This window comes from Schistocerca piceifrons, chromosome 1 (genome assembly GCF_021461385.2).
Source record: "Schistocerca piceifrons isolate TAMUIC-IGC-003096 chromosome 1, iqSchPice1.1, whole genome shotgun sequence".
NCBI classification, from domain to species: domain Eukaryota; kingdom Metazoa; phylum Arthropoda; class Insecta; order Orthoptera; family Acrididae; genus Schistocerca; species Schistocerca piceifrons.
The window spans coordinates 456,446,076-456,460,754 of NC_060138.1; the positions used below are offsets into that span (position 1 = coordinate 456,446,076).

The 14,679-nt window shown below is 54.5% G+C and overlaps 24 non-coding genes across 24 annotated transcripts; all 24 read right to left on the reverse strand.

The window, feature by feature from the left end:
* Positions 1–417: 417 nt before the first annotated feature.
* On the reverse strand, positions 418–489 carry Trnah-gug. The gene has a single exon. It is a non-coding gene; the product is annotated as a tRNA-His (tRNA).
* Positions 490–875: 386 nt separating this feature from the next.
* On the reverse strand, positions 876–947 carry Trnae-cuc. Its single transcript has one exon. It is a non-coding gene; the product is annotated as a tRNA-Glu (tRNA).
* A 445-nt stretch (positions 948–1,392) lies between these two features.
* On the reverse strand, positions 1,393–1,474 carry Trnal-uag. The gene has a single exon. It is a non-coding gene; the product is annotated as a tRNA-Leu (tRNA).
* Positions 1,475–2,221: 747 nt separating this feature from the next.
* Trnah-gug lies at positions 2,222–2,293 on the reverse strand. The gene has a single exon. It is a non-coding gene; the product is annotated as a tRNA-His (tRNA).
* A 386-nt stretch (positions 2,294–2,679) lies between these two features.
* Positions 2,680–2,751, reverse strand: Trnae-cuc. Its single transcript has one exon. It is a non-coding gene; the product is annotated as a tRNA-Glu (tRNA).
* Positions 2,752–3,196: 445 nt separating this feature from the next.
* Trnal-uag lies at positions 3,197–3,278 on the reverse strand. Its single transcript has one exon. It is a non-coding gene; the product is annotated as a tRNA-Leu (tRNA).
* Positions 3,279–4,025: 747 nt separating this feature from the next.
* Trnah-gug lies at positions 4,026–4,097 on the reverse strand. The gene has a single exon. It is a non-coding gene; the product is annotated as a tRNA-His (tRNA).
* Positions 4,098–4,483: 386 nt separating this feature from the next.
* Positions 4,484–4,555, reverse strand: Trnae-cuc. Its single transcript has one exon. It is a non-coding gene; the product is annotated as a tRNA-Glu (tRNA).
* Positions 4,556–5,000: 445 nt separating this feature from the next.
* Trnal-uag lies at positions 5,001–5,082 on the reverse strand. Its single transcript has one exon. It is a non-coding gene; the product is annotated as a tRNA-Leu (tRNA).
* A 747-nt stretch (positions 5,083–5,829) lies between these two features.
* On the reverse strand, positions 5,830–5,901 carry Trnah-gug. Its single transcript has one exon. It is a non-coding gene; the product is annotated as a tRNA-His (tRNA).
* A 386-nt stretch (positions 5,902–6,287) lies between these two features.
* Positions 6,288–6,359, reverse strand: Trnae-cuc. Its single transcript has one exon. It is a non-coding gene; the product is annotated as a tRNA-Glu (tRNA).
* A 445-nt stretch (positions 6,360–6,804) lies between these two features.
* Trnal-uag lies at positions 6,805–6,886 on the reverse strand. Its single transcript has one exon. It is a non-coding gene; the product is annotated as a tRNA-Leu (tRNA).
* A 747-nt stretch (positions 6,887–7,633) lies between these two features.
* Trnah-gug lies at positions 7,634–7,705 on the reverse strand. Its single transcript has one exon. It is a non-coding gene; the product is annotated as a tRNA-His (tRNA).
* Positions 7,706–8,091: 386 nt separating this feature from the next.
* Positions 8,092–8,163, reverse strand: Trnae-cuc. Its single transcript has one exon. It is a non-coding gene; the product is annotated as a tRNA-Glu (tRNA).
* Positions 8,164–8,608: 445 nt separating this feature from the next.
* On the reverse strand, positions 8,609–8,690 carry Trnal-uag. Its single transcript has one exon. It is a non-coding gene; the product is annotated as a tRNA-Leu (tRNA).
* Positions 8,691–9,437: 747 nt separating this feature from the next.
* On the reverse strand, positions 9,438–9,509 carry Trnah-gug. Its single transcript has one exon. It is a non-coding gene; the product is annotated as a tRNA-His (tRNA).
* Positions 9,510–9,895: 386 nt separating this feature from the next.
* Trnae-cuc lies at positions 9,896–9,967 on the reverse strand. Its single transcript has one exon. It is a non-coding gene; the product is annotated as a tRNA-Glu (tRNA).
* A 445-nt stretch (positions 9,968–10,412) lies between these two features.
* On the reverse strand, positions 10,413–10,494 carry Trnal-uag. The gene has a single exon. It is a non-coding gene; the product is annotated as a tRNA-Leu (tRNA).
* Positions 10,495–11,241: 747 nt separating this feature from the next.
* Positions 11,242–11,313, reverse strand: Trnah-gug. The gene has a single exon. It is a non-coding gene; the product is annotated as a tRNA-His (tRNA).
* Positions 11,314–11,699: 386 nt separating this feature from the next.
* Trnae-cuc lies at positions 11,700–11,771 on the reverse strand. Its single transcript has one exon. It is a non-coding gene; the product is annotated as a tRNA-Glu (tRNA).
* Positions 11,772–12,216: 445 nt separating this feature from the next.
* On the reverse strand, positions 12,217–12,298 carry Trnal-uag. Its single transcript has one exon. It is a non-coding gene; the product is annotated as a tRNA-Leu (tRNA).
* A 747-nt stretch (positions 12,299–13,045) lies between these two features.
* On the reverse strand, positions 13,046–13,117 carry Trnah-gug. Its single transcript has one exon. It is a non-coding gene; the product is annotated as a tRNA-His (tRNA).
* Positions 13,118–13,503: 386 nt separating this feature from the next.
* Positions 13,504–13,575, reverse strand: Trnae-cuc. Its single transcript has one exon. It is a non-coding gene; the product is annotated as a tRNA-Glu (tRNA).
* Positions 13,576–14,020: 445 nt separating this feature from the next.
* Trnal-uag lies at positions 14,021–14,102 on the reverse strand. Its single transcript has one exon. It is a non-coding gene; the product is annotated as a tRNA-Leu (tRNA).
* Between the last annotated feature and the right edge of the window lie 577 nt (positions 14,103–14,679).

The window sequence follows — 14,679 nt, forward strand, 5'->3', positions numbered from 1 at the left end:
GAGGTTACACTTGAAGGAAAAGCGGCAGGTTAACGCGATCACATCAAAACCCCCGGCAGCTACGGGATTCGAAACCGCGCCTACAGAGAGACTGGTGCCTTAAACCAGCGCCTTAAAGCGCTCGGCCACGCTACATGCGCTGCTTGGTGCGCCAGTGTTCCTAGCATTTGTAGAAACAGTGCACGCCACAGCTTCCTGTTCTGCTGGGACTGGCTGCTCATCCATCGCACTTCAAACGACTGCCCTTTTCGACTACAGAGAGCAGCGGACGTCTGCGCTCTGGGAGGCGACATTACGTGTTGGGGATGAAGTGGTAGTGCTAACTGCGGCCTGCGGAACACGAGTGAAAAAATCAAGAGAGTACTGTCATTTCGAGTACTCGCCATTGCAACGGCAGCAAGGCAAAACTTTCAAAATTGCCGTGACCAGGATTCGAACCTGGGTTATTGCGGCCACAACGCAATGTCCTAACCACTAGACGATCACGGCCATGGCCACGGAGGCGCCCGCGAAGGCAGCTGGCTGCAATGCAAGTGGCGATACCCAGCAAAGCCTAGGCCAAGGTGTACGCCACAGCAGTGTCAGACACGGTCTCCATCACATGTATACGAGCAAATGAACGTGCCTGCGCTGTCAGGACTCTAACTACAGTGGTTAGCTGCATTCACCTCCGTGGCAATGTCTTGCAGTCCTCCAAGCCTCTTGACTACAGGTACCGGTATGTGGCTCGATAACAAGTGGATAGACGCCGCATCTCTCTCGCCGTCAGGTGTTGCCGCGAGTCATACTTAACGTAGCTTTCTGCACGCGTCAGCGTAGCGTCAGTCGAGCAAAGTCGAGACAAGTCGCATAGGAGGAGCAACAAAAACGCGCAATTCCGGTACCGGGAATCGAACCCGGGCCTCCTGGGTGAGAGCCAGGTATCCTAGCCACTAGACCACACCGGACAACGACGGCAGTGCTCTTTCCAGCGAACGCAGCAGCCGCCCACGGTTAACTGACGACAACTGTAAAAAATCCACTCTCTCGCGTTATAGAACGGCGTGCTCCGGACGCATTTCGTGGAGACGAACGCCAGCAATGATGAGAGCAAAAGGTGCCTACAAATCCTGTCGTTGCACCACGCACTGTTCTACGACAATTCACCAAGCAGACGCTCACGCCTTGTTGTGCTGTTTCCTTTGCGGGCAATGAGTGCATCTGCCTTCGACACAGGAAACATTACACGTTCGGCAGCTGTGGGATTGGAACCCACGCCTCCGAAGAGAATGGTGCCTGAAACCAGCGCCTTAGACCGCTCGGCCACGCTACCTACACAACACGCGCGTCACAAGAGCTGCGTCCTACCCCACGAGGGCACACCGCAACGGCACAAAAATGAGACGTAAAAAGTGGCAACGGTGGGATTCGAACCCACGCCTCCGGAGAGACTGGTGCCTAAAACCAGCGCCTTAGACCGCTCGGCCACGTTACCGTTGGATCAGCAGCGGCAAAACGTTTCGTTTGTACTACAAAGATCACTTCGAAATGGAAGTATCTTGGCAATCGCCGTGCCATGTATTTCCACTGCTCTCCCACTGGAAGCGTCTCTTTAGGCCATCCACAGCAAGAAAAAGCCGTGCCCGCCGTACGGTAGCGACGCCACTTGTCTGTAGCTGTCGCAGTTAAGGAGACAGCGTCAAGAGACGTTTTCGTGCCGTGACCAGGTTTCGAACCTGCGCTTTCCTTAACCACTAAAGTATCGTAGCTGTAACTGTCAGGCGGAGCTAGAATGCTCCATGTATCAAACATATGTGAGCTCAAGGAGGTTACACTTGAAGGAAAAGCGGCAGGTTAACGCGATCACATCAAAACCCCCGGCAGCTACGGGATTCGAAACCGCGCCTACAGAGAGACTGGTGCCTTAAACCAGCGCCTTAAAGCGCTCGGCCACGCTACATGCGCTGCTTGGTGCGCCAGTGTTCCTAGCATTTGTAGAAACAGTGCACGCCACAGCTTCCTGTTCTGCTGGGACTGGCTGCTCATCCATCGCACTTCAAACGACTGCCCTTTTCGACTACAGAGAGCAGCGGACGTCTGCGCTCTGGGAGGCGACATTACGTGTTGGGGATGAAGTGGTAGTGCTAACTGCGGCCTGCGGAACACGAGTGAAAAAATCAAGAGAGTACTGTCATTTCGAGTACTCGCCATTGCAACGGCAGCAAGGCAAAACTTTCAAAATTGCCGTGACCAGGATTCGAACCTGGGTTATTGCGGCCACAACGCAATGTCCTAACCACTAGACGATCACGGCCATGGCCACGGAGGCGCCCGCGAAGGCAGCTGGCTGCAATGCAAGTGGCGATACCCAGCAAAGCCTAGGCCAAGGTGTACGCCACAGCAGTGTCAGACACGGTCTCCATCACATGTATACGAGCAAATGAACGTGCCTGCGCTGTCAGGACTCTAACTACAGTGGTTAGCTGCATTCACCTCCGTGGCAATGTCTTGCAGTCCTCCAAGCCTCTTGACTACAGGTACCGGTATGTGGCTCGATAACAAGTGGATAGACGCCGCATCTCTCTCGCCGTCAGGTGTTGCCGCGAGTCATACTTAACGTAGCTTTCTGCACGCGTCAGCGTAGCGTCAGTCGAGCAAAGTCGAGACAAGTCGCATAGGAGGAGCAACAAAAACGCGCACTTCCGGTACCGGGAATCGAACCCGGGCCTCCTGGGTGAGAGCCAGGTATCCTAGCCACTAGACCACACCGGACAACGACGGCAGTGCTCTTTCCAGCGAACGCAGCAGCCGCCCACGGTTAACTGACGACAACTGTAAAAAATCCACTCTCTCGCGTTATAGAACGGCGTGCTCCGGACGCATTTCGTGGAGACGAACGCCAGCAATGATGAGAGCAAAAGGTGCCTACAAATCCTGTCGTTGCACCACGCACTGTTCTACGACAATTCACCAAGCAGACGCTCACGCCTTGTTGTGCTGTTTCCTTTGCGGGCAATGAGTGCATCTGCCTTCGACACAGGAAACATTACACGTTCGGCAGCTGTGGGATTGGAACCCACGCCTCCGAAGAGAATGGTGCCTGAAACCAGCGCCTTAGACCGCTCGGCCACGCTACCTACACAACACGCGCGTCACAAGAGCTGCGTCCTACCCCACGAGGACACACCGCAACGGCACAAAAATGAGACCGAAAAAGTGGCAACGGTGGGATTCGAACCCACGCCTCCGGAGAGACTGGTGCCTAAAACCAGCGCCTTAGACCGCTCGGCCACGTTACCGTTGGATCAGCAGCGGCAAAACGTTTCGTTTGTACTACAAAGATCACTTCGAAATGGAAGTATCTTGGCAATCGCCGTGCCATGTATTTCCACTGCTCTCCCACTGGAAGCGTCTCTTTAGGCCATCCACAGCAAGAAAAAGCCGTGCCCGCCGTACGGTAGCGACGCCACTTGTCTGTAGCTGTCGCAGTTAAGGAGACAGCGTCAAGAGACGTTTTCGTGCCGTGACCAGGTTTCGAACCTGCGCTTTCCTTAACCACTAAAGTATCGTAGCTGTAACTGTCAGGCGGAGCTAGAATGCTCCATGTATCAAACATATGTGAGCTCAAGGAGGTTACACTTGAAGGAAAAGCGGCAGGTTAACGCGATCACATCAAAACCCCCGGCAGCTACGGGATTCGAAACCGCGCCTACAGAGAGACTGGTGCCTTAAACCAGCGCCTTAAAGCGCTCGGCCACGCTACATGCGCTGCTTGGTGCGCCAGTGTTCCTAGTATTTGTAGAAACAGTGCACGCCACAGCTTCCTGTTCTGCTGGGACTGGCTGCTCATCCATCGCACTTCAAACGACTGCCCTTTTCGACTACAGAGAGCAGCGGACGTCTGCGCTCTGGGAGGCGACATTACGTGTTGGGGATGAAGTGGTAGTGCTAACTGCGGCCTGCGGAACACGAGTGAAAAAATCAAGAGAGTACTGTCATTTCGAGTACTCGCCATTGCAACGGCAGCAAGGCAAAACTTTCAAAATTGCCGTGACCAGGATTCGAACCTGGGTTATTGCGGCCACAACGCAATGTCCTAACCACTAGACGATCACGGCCATGGCCACGGAGGCGCCCGCGAAGGCAGCTGGCTGCAATGCAAGTGGCGATACCCAGCAAAGCCTAGGCCAAGGTGTACGCCACAGCAGTGTCAGACACGGTCTCCATCACATGTATACGAGCAAATGAACGTGCCTGCGCTGTCAGGACTCTAACTACAGTGGTTAGCTGCATTCACCTCCGTGGCAATGTCTTGCAGTCCTCCAAGCCTCTTGACTACAGGTACCGGTATGTGGCTCGATAACAAGTGGATAGACGCCGCATCTCTCTCGCCGTCAGGTGTTGCCGCGAGTCATACTTAACGTAGCTTTCTGCACGCGTCAGCGTAGCGTCAGTCGAGCAAAGTCGAGACAAGTCGCATAGGAGGAGCAACAAAAACGCGCAATTCCGGTACCGGGAATCGAACCCGGGCCTCCTGGGTGAGAGCCAGGTATCCTAGCCACTAGACCACACCGGACAACGACGGCAGTGCTCTTTCCAGCGAACGCAGCAGCCGCCCACGGTTAACTGACGACAACTGTAAAAAATCCACTCTCTCGCGTTATAGAACGGCGTGCTCCGGACGCATTTCGTGGAGACGAACGCCAGCAATGATGAGAGCAAAAGGTGCCTACAAATCCTGTCGTTGCACCACGCACTGTTCTACGACAATTCACCAAGCAGACGCTCACGCCTTGTTGTGCTGTTTCCTTTGCGGGCAATGAGTGCATCTGCCTTCGACACAGGAAACATTACACGTTCGGCAGCTGTGGGATTGGAACCCACGCCTCCGAAGAGAATGGTGCCTGAAACCAGCGCCTTAGACCGCTCGGCCACGCTACCTACACAACACGCGCGTCACAAGAGCTGCGTCCTACCCCACGAGGACACACCGCAACGGCACAAAAATGAGACCGAAAAAGTGGCAACGGTGGGATTCGAACCCACGCCTCCGGAGAGACTGGTGCCTAAAACCAGCGCCTTAGACCGCTCGGCCACGTTACCGTTGGATCAGCAGCGGCAAAACGTTTCGTTTGTACTACAAAGATCACTTCGAAATGGAAGTATCTTGGCAATCGCCGTGCCATGTATTTCCACTGCTCTCCCACTGGAAGCGTCTCTTTAGGCCATCCACAGCAAGAAAAAGCCGTGCCCGCCGTACGGTAGCGACGCCACTTGTCTGTAGCTGTCGCAGTTAAGGAGACAGCGTCAAGAGACGTTTTCGTGCCGTGACCAGGTTTCGAACCTGCGCTTTCCTTAACCACTAAAGTATCGTAGCTGTAACTGTCAGGCGGAGCTAGAATGCTCCATGTATCAAACATATGTGAGCTCAAGGAGGTTACACTTGAAGGAAAAGCGGCAGGTTAACGCGATCACATCAAAACCCCCGGCAGCTACGGGATTCGAAACCGCGCCTACAGAGAGACTGGTGCCTTAAACCAGCGCCTTAAAGCGCTCGGCCACGCTACATGCGCTGCTTGGTGCGCCAGTGTTCCTAGCATTTGTAGAAACAGTGCACGCCACAGCTTCCTGTTCTGCTGGGACTGGCTGCTCATCCATCGCACTTCAAACGACTGCCCTTTTCGACTACAGAGAGCAGCGGACGTCTGCGCTCTGGGAGGCGACATTACGTGTTGGGGATGAAGTGGTAGTGCTAACTGCGGCCTGCGGAACACGAGTGAAAAAATCAAGAGAGTACTGTCATTTCGAGTACTCGCCATTGCAACGGCAGCAAGGCAAAACTTTCAAAATTGCCGTGACCAGGATTCGAACCTGGGTTATTGCGGCCACAACGCAATGTCCTAACCACTAGACGATCACGGCCATGGCCACGGAGGCGCCCGCGAAGGCAGCTGGCTGCAATGCAAGTGGCGATACCCAGCAAAGCCTAGGCCAAGGTGTACGCCACAGCAGTGTCAGACACGGTCTCCATCACATGTATACGAGCAAATGAACGTGCCTGCGCTGTCAGGACTCTAACTACAGTGGTTAGCTGCATTCACCTCCGTGGCAATGTCTTGCAGTCCTCCAAGCCTCTTGACTACAGGTACCGGTATGTGGCTCGATAACAAGTGGATAGACGCCGCATCTCTCTCGCCGTCAGGTGTTGCCGCGAGTCATACTTAACGTAGCTTTCTGCACGCGTCAGCGTAGCGTCAGTCGAGCAAAGTCGAGACAAGTCGCATAGGAGGAGCAACAAAAACGCGCAATTCCGGTACCGGGAATCGAACCCGGGCCTCCTGGGTGAGAGCCAGGTATCCTAGCCACTAGACCACACCGGACAACGACGGCAGTGCTCTTTCCAGCGAACGCAGCAGCCGCCCACGGTTAACTGACGACAACTGTAAAAAATCCACTCTCTCGCGTTATAGAACGGCGTGCTCCGGACGCATTTCGTGGAGACGAACGCCAGCAATGATGAGAGCAAAAGGTGCCTACAAATCCTGTCGTTGCACCACGCACTGTTCTACGACAATTCACCAAGCAGACGCTCACGCCTTGTTGTGCTGTTTCCTTTGCGGGCAATGAGTGCATCTGCCTTCGACACAGGAAACATTACACGTTCGGCAGCTGTGGGATTGGAACCCACGCCTCCGAAGAGAATGGTGCCTGAAACCAGCGCCTTAGACCGCTCGGCCACGCTACCTACACAACACGCGCGTCACAAGAGCTGCGTCCTACCCCACGAGGGCACACCGCAACGGCACAAAAATGAGACGTAAAAAGTGGCAACGGTGGGATTCGAACCCACGCCTCCGGAGAGACTGGTGCCTAAAACCAGCGCCTTAGACCGCTCGGCCACGTTACCGTTGGATCAGCAGCGGCAAAACGTTTCGTTTGTACTACAAAGATCACTTCGAAATGGAAGTATCTTGGCAATCGCCGTGCCATGTATTTCCACTGCTCTCCCACTGGAAGCGTCTCTTTAGGCCATCCACAGCAAGAAAAAGCCGTGCCCGCCGTACGGTAGCGACGCCACTTGTCTGTAGCTGTCGCAGTTAAGGAGACAGCGTCAAGAGACGTTTTCGTGCCGTGACCAGGTTTCGAACCTGCGCTTTCCTTAACCACTAAAGTATCGTAGCTGTAACTGTCAGGCGGAGCTAGAATGCTCCATGTATCAAACATATGTGAGCTCAAGGAGGTTACACTTGAAGGAAAAGCGGCAGGTTAACGCGATCACATCAAAACCCCCGGCAGCTACGGGATTCGAAACCGCGCCTACAGAGAGACTGGTGCCTTAAACCAGCGCCTTAAAGCGCTCGGCCACGCTACATGCGCTGCTTGGTGCGCCAGTGTTCCTAGCATTTGTAGAAACAGTGCACGCCACAGCTTCCTGTTCTGCTGGGACTGGCTGCTCATCCATCGCACTTCAAACGACTGCCCTTTTCGACTACAGAGAGCAGCGGACGTCTGCGCTCTGGGAGGCGACATTACGTGTTGGGGATGAAGTGGTAGTGCTAACTGCGGCCTGCGGAACACGAGTGAAAAAATCAAGAGAGTACTGTCATTTCGAGTACTCGCCATTGCAACGGCAGCAAGGCAAAACTTTCAAAATTGCCGTGACCAGGATTCGAACCTGGGTTATTGCGGCCACAACGCAATGTCCTAACCACTAGACGATCACGGCCATGGCCACGGAGGCGCCCGCGAAGGCAGCTGGCTGCAATGCAAGTGGCGATACCCAGCAAAGCCTAGGCCAAGGTGTACGCCACAGCAGTGTCAGACACGGTCTCCATCACATGTATACGAGCAAATGAACGTGCCTGCGCTGTCAGGACTCTAACTACAGTGGTTAGCTGCATTCACCTCCGTGGCAATGTCTTGCAGTCCTCCAAGCCTCTTGACTACAGGTACCGGTATGTGGCTCGATAACAAGTGGATAGACGCCGCATCTCTCTCGCCGTCAGGTGTTGCCGCGAGTCATACTTAACGTAGCTTTCTGCACGCGTCAGCGTAGCGTCAGTCGAGCAAAGTCGAGACAAGTCGCATAGGAGGAGCAACAAAAACGCGCAATTCCGGTACCGGGAATCGAACCCGGGCCTCCTGGGTGAGAGCCAGGTATCCTAGCCACTAGACCACACCGGACAACGACGGCAGTGCTCTTTCCAGCGAACGCAGCAGCCGCCCACGGTTAACTGACGACAACTGTAAAAAATCCACTCTCTCGCGTTATAGAACGGCGTGCTCCGGACGCATTTCGTGGAGACGAACGCCAGCAATGATGAGAGCAAAAGGTGCCTACAAATCCTGTCGTTGCACCACGCACTGTTCTACGACAATTCACCAAGCAGACGCTCACGCCTTGTTGTGCTGTTTCCTTTGCGGGCAATGAGTGCATCTGCCTTCGACACAGGAAACATTACACGTTCGGCAGCTGTGGGATTGGAACCCACGCCTCCGAAGAGAATGGTGCCTGAAACCAGCGCCTTAGACCGCTCGGCCACGCTACCTACACAACACGCGCGTCACAAGAGCTGCGTCCTACCCCACGAGGGCACACCGCAACGGCACAAAAATGAGACGTAAAAAGTGGCAACGGTGGGATTCGAACCCACGCCTCCGGAGAGACTGGTGCCTAAAACCAGCGCCTTAGACCGCTCGGCCACGTTACCGTTGGATCAGCAGCGGCAAAACGTTTCGTTTGTACTACAAAGATCACTTCGAAATGGAAGTATCTTGGCAATCGCCGTGCCATGTATTTCCACTGCTCTCCCACTGGAAGCGTCTCTTTAGGCCATCCACAGCAAGAAAAAGCCGTGCCCGCCGTACGGTAGCGACGCCACTTGTCTGTAGCTGTCGCAGTTAAGGAGACAGCGTCAAGAGACGTTTTCGTGCCGTGACCAGGTTTCGAACCTGCGCTTTCCTTAACCACTAAAGTATCGTAGCTGTAACTGTCAGGCGGAGCTAGAATGCTCCATGTATCAAACATATGTGAGCTCAAGGAGGTTACACTTGAAGGAAAAGCGGCAGGTTAACGCGATCACATCAAAACCCCCGGCAGCTACGGGATTCGAAACCGCGCCTACAGAGAGACTGGTGCCTTAAACCAGCGCCTTAAAGCGCTCGGCCACGCTACATGCGCTGCTTGGTGCGCCAGTGTTCCTAGCATTTGTAGAAACAGTGCACGCCACAGCTTCCTGTTCTGCTGGGACTGGCTGCTCATCCATCGCACTTCAAACGACTGCCCTTTTCGACTACAGAGAGCAGCGGACGTCTGCGCTCTGGGAGGCGACATTACGTGTTGGGGATGAAGTGGTAGTGCTAACTGCGGCCTGCGGAACACGAGTGAAAAAATCAAGAGAGTACTGTCATTTCGAGTACTCGCCATTGCAACGGCAGCAAGGCAAAACTTTCAAAATTGCCGTGACCAGGATTCGAACCTGGGTTATTGCGGCCACAACGCAATGTCCTAACCACTAGACGATCACGGCCATGGCCACGGAGGCGCCCGCGAAGGCAGCTGGCTGCAATGCAAGTGGCGATACCCAGCAAAGCCTAGGCCAAGGTGTACGCCACAGCAGTGTCAGACACGGTCTCCATCACATGTATACGAGCAAATGAACGTGCCTGCGCTGTCAGGACTCTAACTACAGTGGTTAGCTGCATTCACCTCCGTGGCAATGTCTTGCAGTCCTCCAAGCCTCTTGACTACAGGTACCGGTATGTGGCTCGATAACAAGTGGATAGACGCCGCATCTCTCTCGCCGTCAGGTGTTGCCGCGAGTCATACTTAACGTAGCTTTCTGCACGCGTCAGCGTAGCGTCAGTCGAGCAAAGTCGAGACAAGTCGCATAGGAGGAGCAACAAAAACGCGCAATTCCGGTACCGGGAATCGAACCCGGGCCTCCTGGGTGAGAGCCAGGTATCCTAGCCACTAGACCACACCGGACAACGACGGCAGTGCTCTTTCCAGCGAACGCAGCAGCCGCCCACGGTTAACTGACGACAACTGTAAAAAATCCACTCTCTCGCGTTATAGAACGGCGTGCTCCGGACGCATTTCGTGGAGACGAACGCCAGCAATGATGAGAGCAAAAGGTGCCTACAAATCCTGTCGTTGCACCACGCACTGTTCTACGACAATTCACCAAGCAGACGCTCACGCCTTGTTGTGCTGTTTCCTTTGCGGGCAATGAGTGCATCTGCCTTCGACACAGGAAACATTACACGTTCGGCAGCTGTGGGATTGGAACCCACGCCTCCGAAGAGAATGGTGCCTGAAACCAGCGCCTTAGACCGCTCGGCCACGCTACCTACACAACACGCGCGTCACAAGAGCTGCGTCCTACCCCACGAGGACACACCGCAACGGCACAAAAATGAGACGTAAAAAGTGGCAACGGTGGGATTCGAACCCACGCCTCCGGAGAGACTGGTGCCTAAAACCAGCGCCTTAGACCGCTCGGCCACGTTACCGTTGGATCAGCAGCGGCAAAACGTTTCGTTTGTACTACAAAGATCACTTCGAAATGGAAGTATCTTGGCAATCGCCGTGCCATGTATTTCCACTGCTCTCCCACTGGAAGCGTCTCTTTAGGCCATCCACAGCAAGAAAAAGCCGTGCCCGCCGTACGGTAGCGACGCCACTTGTCTGTAGCTGTCGCAGTTAAGGAGACAGCGTCAAGAGACGTTTTCGTGCCGTGACCAGGTTTCGAACCTGCGCTTTCCTTAACCACTAAAGTATCGTAGCTGTAACTGTCAGGCGGAGCTAGAATGCTCCATGTATCAAACATATGTGAGCTCAAGGAGGTTACACTTGAAGGAAAAGCGGCAGGTTAACGCGATCACATCAAAACCCCCGGCAGCTACGGGATTCGAAACCGCGCCTACAGAGAGACTGGTGCCTTAAACCAGCGCCTTAAAGCGCTCGGCCACGCTACATGCGCTGCTTGGTGCGCCAGTGTTCCTAGCATTTGTAGAAACAGTGCACGCCACAGCTTCCTGTTCTGCTGGGACTGGCTGCTCATCCATCGCACTTCAAACGACTGCCCTTTTCGACTACAGAGAGCAGCGGACGTCTGCGCTCTGGGAGGCGACATTACGTGTTGGGGATGAAGTGGTAGTGCTAACTGCGGCCTGCGGAACACGAGTGAAAAAATCAAGAGAGTACTGTCATTTCGAGTACTCGCCATTGCAACGGCAGCAAGGCAAAACTTTCAAAATTGCCGTGACCAGGATTCGAACCTGGGTTATTGGGGCCACAACGCAATGTCCTAACCACTAGACGATCACGGCCATGGCCACGGAGGCGCCCGCGAAGGCAGCTGGCTGCAATGCAAGTGGCGATACCCAGCAAAGCCTAGGCCAAGGTGTACGCCACAGCAGTGTCAGACACGGTCTCCATCACATGTATACGAGCAAATGAACGTGCCTGCGCTGTCAGGACTCTAACTACAGTGGTTAGCTGCATTCACCTCCGTGGCAATGTCTTGCAGTCCTCCAAGCCTCTTGACTACAGGTACCGGTATGTGGCTCGATAACAAGTGGATAGACGCCGCATCTCTCTCGCCGTCAGGTGTTGCCGCGAGTCATACTTAACGTAGCTTTCTGCACGCGTCAGCGTAGCGTCAGTCGAGCAAAGTCGAGACAAGTCGCATAGGAGGAGCAACAAAAACGCGCAATTCCGGTACCGGGAATCGAACCCGGGCCTCCTGGGTGAGAGCCAGGTATCCTAGCCACTAGACCACACCGGACAACGACGGCAGTGCTCTTTCCAGCGAACGCAGCAGCCGCCCACGGTTAACTGACGACAACTGTAAAAAATCCACTCTCTCGCGTTATAGAACGGCGTGCTCCGGACGCATTTCGTGGAGACGAACGCCAGCAATGATGAGAGCAAAAGGTGCCTACAAATCCTGTCGTTGCACCACGCACTGTTCTACGACAATTCACCAAGCAGACGCTCACGCCTTGTTGTGCTGTTTCCTTTGCGGGCAATGAGTGCATCTGCCTTCGACACAGGAAACATTACACGTTCGGCAGCTGTGGGATTGGAACCCACGCCTCCGAAGAGAATGGTGCCTGAAACCAGCGCCTTAGACCGCTCGGCCACGCTACCTACACAACACGCGCGTCACAAGAGCTGCGTCCTACCCCACGAGGACACACCGCAACGGCACAAAAATGAGACGTAAAAAGTGGCAACGGTGGGATTCGAACCCACGCCTCCGGAGAGACTGGTGCCTAAAACCAGCGCCTTAGACCGCTCGGCCACGTTACCGTTGGATCAGCAGCGGCAAAACGTTTCGTTTGTACTACAAAGATCACTTCGAAATGGAAGTATCTTGGCAATCGCCGTGCCATGTATTTCCACTGCTCTCCCACTGGAAGCGTCTCTTTAGGCCATCCACAGCAAGAAAAAGCCGTGCCCGCCGTACGGTAGCGACGCCACTTGTCTGTAGCTGTCGCAGTTAAGGAGACAGCGTCAAGAGACGTTTTCGTGCCGTGACCAGGTTTCGAACCTGCGCTTTCCTTAACCACTAAAGTATCGTAGCTGTAACTGTCAGGCGGAGCTAGAATGCTCCATGTATCAAACATATGTGAGCTCAAGGAGGTTACACTTGAAGGAAAAGCGGCAGGTTAACGCGATCACATCAAAACCCCCGGCAGCTACGGGATTCGAAACCGCGCCTACAGAGAGACTGGTGCCTTAAACCAGCGCCTTAAAGCGCTCGGCCACGCTACATGCGCTGCTTGGTGCGCCAGTGTTCCTAGCATTTGTAGAAACAGTGCACGCCACAGCTTCCTGTTCTGCTGGGACTGGCTGCTCATCCATCGCACTTCAAACGACTGCCCTTTTCGACTACAGAGAGCAGCGGACGTCTGCGCTCTGGGAGGCGACATTACGTGTTGGGGATGAAGTGGTAGTGCTAACTGCGGCCTGCGGAACACGAGTGAAAAAATCAAGAGAGTACTGTCATTTCGAGTACTCGCCATTGCAACGGCAGCAAGGCAAAACTTTCAAAATTGCCGTGACCAGGATTCGAACCTGGGTTATTGCGGCCACAACGCAATGTCCTAACCACTAGACGATCACGGCCATGGCCACGGAGGCGCCCGCGAAGGCAGCTGGCTGCAATGCAAGTGGCGATACCCAGCAAAGCCTAGGCCAAGGTGTACGCCACAGCAGTGTCAGACACGGTCTCCATCACATGTATACGAGCAAATGAACGTGCCTGCGCTGTCAGGACTCTAACTACAGTGGTTAGCTGCATTCACCTCCGTGGCAATGTCTTGCAGTCCTCCAAGCCTCTTGACTACAGGTACCGGTATGTGGCTCGATAACAAGTGGATAGACGCCGCATCTCTCTCGCCGTCAGGTGTTGCCGCGAGTCATACTTAACGTAGCTTTCTGCACGCGTCAGCGTAGCGTCAGTCGAGCAAAGTCGAGACAAGTCGCATAGGAGGAGCAACAAAAACGCGCAATTCCGGTACCGGGAATCGAACCCGGGCCTCCTGGGTGAGAGCCAGGTATCCTAGCCACTAGACCACACCGGACAACGACGGCAGTGCTCTTTCCAGCGAACGCAGCAGCCGCCCACGGTTAACTGACGACAACTGTAAAAAATCCACTCTCTCGCGTTATAGAACGGCGTGCTCCGGACGCATTTCGTGGAGACGAACGCCAGCAATGATGAGAGCAAAAGGTGCCTACAAATCCTGTCGTTGCACCACGCACTGTTCTACGACAATTCACCAAGCAGACGCTCACGCCTTGTTGTGCTGTTTCCTTTGCGGGCAATGAGTGCATCTGCCTTCGACACAGGAAACATTACACGTTCGGCAGCTGTGGGATTGGAACCCACGCCTCCGAAGAGAATGGTGCCTGAAACCAGCGCCTTAGACCGCTCGGCCACGCTACCTACACAACACGCGCGTCACAAGAGCTGCGTCCTACCCCACGAGGACACACCGCAACGGCACAAAAATGAGACCGAAAAAGTGGCAACGGTGGGATTCGAACCCACGCCTCCGGAGAGACTGGTGCCTAAAACCAGCGCCTTAGACCGCTCGGCCACGTTACCGTTGGATCAGCAGCGGCAAAACGTTTCGTTTGTACTACAAAGATCACTTCGAAATGGAAGTATCTTGGCAATCGCCGTGCCATGTATTTCCACTGCTCTCCCACTGGAAGCGTCTCTTTAGGCCATCCACAGCAAGAAAAAGCCGTGCCCGCCGTACGGTAGCGACGCCACTTGTCTGTAGCTGTCGCAGTTAAGGAGACAGCGTCAAGAGACGTTTTCGTGCCGTGACCAGGTTTCGAACCTGCGCTTTCCTTAACCACTAAAGTATCGTAGCTGTAACTGTCAGGCGGAGCTAGAATGCTCCATGTATCAAACATATGTGAGCTCAAGGAGGTTACACTTGAAGGAAAAGCGGCAGGTTAACGCGATCACATCAAAACCCCCGGCAGCTACGGGATTCGAAACCGCGCCTACAGAGAGACTGGTGCCTTAAACCAGCGCCTTAAAGCGCTCGGCCACGCTACATGCGCTGCTTGGTGCGCCAGTGTTCCTAGCATTTGTAGAAACAGTGCACGCCACAGCTTCCTGTTCTGCTGGGACTGGCTGCTCATCCATCGCACTTCAAACGACTGCCCTT